General features: G+C 40.2%; 1 pseudogene; it reads left to right on the forward strand.

Annotated features, from left to right (window-relative positions):
- Nucleotides 1-1,154: 1,154 nt before the first annotated feature.
- On the forward strand, nucleotides 1,155-2,500 carry LOC139763361 (serine/threonine-protein phosphatase PP1-gamma catalytic subunit B-like; annotated as a pseudogene).
- The last annotated feature ends 1,510 nt before the right edge of the window (nucleotides 2,501-4,010 follow it).

Consider the following 4,010-nt stretch of genomic DNA (forward strand, 5'->3'; position numbering starts at 1 on the left):
TATATATATATGTATATATATATACATATATATATATATATATATATATATATATATATATATATATATATATATATATATATTTATATATATATATATATATATATATATATATATATATATATATATATATATATATATATATATATATATATATATATATATATATATATATATATATATATATATATATATATATATATATATATTTTTTTTTTTTTTTTTTAGCTTTGTCGCTGTCTCCCGCGTTTGCGAGGTAGCGCAAGGAAACAGACGAAAGAAATGGCCCAACCCCTCCCCATACACATGTATATACATACGTCCACACACGCAAATATACATACCTACACAGCTTCCATGGTTTACCCCAGACACTTCACATGCCCTGCTTCAATCCACTGACAGCACGTCAACCCTGGTATACCACATCGCTCCAATTCACTCTATTCCTTGCCCTCCTTTCACCCTCCTGCATGTTCAGGCCCCGATCACACAAAATCTTTTTCACTCCTATCTTTCCACCTCCAATTTGGTCTCCCTCTTCTCCTTGTTCCCTCCACCTCCGACACATATATCCTCTTGGTCAATCTTTCCTCACTCATTCTCTCCATATGCCAAAACCTTTTCAAAACACCCTCTTCTGGTCTCTCAAGCACGCTCTTTTTATTTCCACACATCTCTCTTACCCTTACGTTACTTACTCGATCAAACCACCTCACACCACACATTGTCCTCAAACATCTCATTTCCAGCACATCCATCCTCCTGTGCACAACTCTATCCATAGCCCACGCCTCGCAACCATACAACATTGTTGGAACCACTATTCCTTCAAACATAGCCATTTTTGCTTTCCGAGATAATGTTCTCGACTTCCACACATTCTTCAAGGCTCCCAGTATTTTCGCCCCCTCCCCCACCCTATAATCCACTTCCGCTTCCATGGTTCCATCCGCTGCCAGATCCACTCCCAGATATCTAAAACACTACTTCCTCCATATATATATATATATATATATATATATATATATATATATATATATATATATATATATATATATATATATATATATATATATATATATATATATATATATATATATATATATATGTATATATATATATATATATATATATATATATATATGGCCATCTTGAACAGTCTATGGGGTTGGGCTAGTGTAATAGTGTCTGTGAATCGGTGTTCATCTGCTTTTCTGTGCACCATCTAAAAACTTTGATTTATATAAAGTGAACTGTGTTAACACTATATCATGGCTGAGACCGGTAAGTTAAACATAGACAGCATCATCGCCAGATTATGAGATGTGCGAGGGTCTCAGCCTGGAAAGAACGTCCAGTTGACAGAAAATGTAATTCGTGGGCTTTGTTTAAAATCCAGAGAAATGTTTCTCTCGCAGCCTATCCCTTTGGAATTGGAAGCTCCTCTCAAAATTTGATGTGACATCCATGGACGGTATTGCGACTTGTTGCGACTATTTGAATATGGAGGGTTCCCGCCCGAGTCCAACTATCTATTCTTGGGTGACTACGTCGATCGTGGTAAACAGTCGCTCGAGACCATATGTTTACTACTGGCCTACAAAATCAAGCACCCAGAGAACTTCTTCCTTCTCCGAGGCAACCACGAGTGTGCCTCAATCAACAGAATCTATGGCTTCTACGACAAGTGCAAGCGACGGTACAACATCAAATTGTGGAAGACTTTCACAGACCGTTTTAACTGCCTACCAGTGGCAGCCATTGTTGATGAGATGATCTGTTGTCACGGTGGGTTGAGCCCAGATTTGCAGAGCATGGATCAAATTCGACGTATTATGAGGCCCACCGATGTTCCTGACCAGGGTCTGCTCTGTGACCTTTTGTGGTCTGACCCAGACAAGGACACCATGGGTTGGGGTAAAAATGATCAAGGTGTGTCATTCACATTTGGAACGGAAGTGGTTGCGAAATTTCATCACAAACATGACTTTAACCTCATATGTCGAGCACATCAGGTTGTTGAAGATGGTTATGAATTCTTTGCAAAACGGCAGTTAGTGACTCTGTTCTCGGCACCAAACTATTGTGGAGAGTTTGACAATGCTGGAACAATGATGTCAGTGGACGAGACACTTATGTGTTCCTTCCAGATACTTAAGCCCGCAGACAGAAAGAAGTTCCCTTATGGAGGACTGAATACAGGACGACCTATAACGCCGCCAAGAGGAGCTGCCAATCAGAAAAACAAGAAGAAATAGGAATTAAGGTGTTCATAATACCATCATGGGGCTGGCAGTTTCATAAATGGTCAGTTGTCGCTAATCCTTTCAATATCATTCTTTGTTGAGGAGAATATTATTTCGATTTACAATTTAGAATGCCTTTTAATAACCAACTGAGTTGCTGTGTGTATGGAATAAGGTTTCCCTGGATTAGCGAGGGTGCCATCCTTTGCCTCAAAGGAAAAAATTTAAAAAGAACAGCAGTACAGTTTAGTTGCTGAAATATTAGAGGTAATTTATGTTTATTTTTCTATATTCTATATAATCCCTGGGGACAGGTACAAAGAATACTTCCTACGCATTCCTCACGTGTCGTAGACGGCGACTAAAAGGAACGGGAGAGGGGGGCTGGAAACCCTCCCCTCCTTGTAATTCAACTTTCTAAAAGGGGAAACAGAAGAAGGAGCCACGCGGGGAGTGCACATCCTCCTCGAAGGCTCAGATTGGGGTGTCTAAATGTGTGTGGATGCAACCAAGATGAGAATAAAGGAGAGATAGGTAGTATGTTTGAGGAAAGGAACCTGGATATTCTGGCTCTGAATGAAACGAAGCTCAAGGGTAAAGGGGAAGAGGGGTTTGAGAATGTTTTGGGAGTAAAGTCAGGGGTTAGTGAGAGGACAAGAGCAAGGGAAGGAGTAGCACTACTCCTGAAACAGGAGGGGTAGGAGTATTTGATAGAGTGTAATAAAGTAGACTCTAGATTGATATGGGTAAAACTGAAAGTGGATGGAGAGAGATGAAAAAAATTTTGAGCCATCGGAGCCTGAACATTCAGGAGGGTGAGAAGTGTTCAAGGAATAGATTGAATTGAAACTATGTGGTATACCGGGGACGACGTGCTGCCAATGGACTGAATCAGGGCATTTGAAACGTCTGGGGTAAACCATTGATAGATCTGTGGGGCCTGGATGTGGAAAGGGAGCTGGAAGAAAGATCATGAGAGGCAAATATTTTGGAAGCAGCTGAGTGAGTGTGTTTGTAGTTTTGATGCACGAGACAGGGTTATAGTGATGGGTGATTTGAATGAAAACGTGAGTAATGTGGCAGTTGAGGGAATAATTGGTGTACACGGGGTGTTCAGTCTTGTAAATGGAAATGGTGAAGAGCTTGTAGATTTATTTGCTGAAAAATGACTGGTGATTGGGAATACCTGGTTTAAAAAGAGAGATATACATAAGTATACGTATGTAAATAGGAGAGATAGGCCAGAGAGCGTTATTGGATTACTTGTTAATTGATAGGCGCGCAAAAGGGAGACTTTTTGATGTTAATGTGCTGAGAGGTGCAACTGGAGGGATTTCTGATCATTATCTTGAGGAGAGGAAAGTGAAGATTTGCAGAGATTTTCATAAAAAAAGAGAGAATGTTGGGGTGAAGAGGGTGGTGAGAGTAAGTGAGCTTGGGAAGGAGACTTGTGTGAGGAAGTACTGGGAGAGACTGAGTACAGAATGGAAAAATGTGGGAACAAAGGACGTAAGGGGATATGGGGGAGGAATGGGATGTATTTAGGGAAGCAGTGATGGCTTGCACAAAAGATACTTGTGGCATCAGAAGCGTTGGAGGTGGGCAGATTAGAAAGGGTAGTGAATGGTGGGATGAAGAAGATTGTTAGTGAAATAGAAGAGAGAGGCATTTCGACGATTTTTGGAGGGAAATAAGGCAAACGAGTGGGAGATATATAAAAGAAAGAGGTAGGAGGTCAAGAGAAAGGTGCAGGAGGCGAAA

Source organism: Panulirus ornatus, chromosome 46 (assembly GCF_036320965.1).
Source record: "Panulirus ornatus isolate Po-2019 chromosome 46, ASM3632096v1, whole genome shotgun sequence".
Taxonomy (NCBI): domain Eukaryota; kingdom Metazoa; phylum Arthropoda; class Malacostraca; order Decapoda; family Palinuridae; genus Panulirus; species Panulirus ornatus.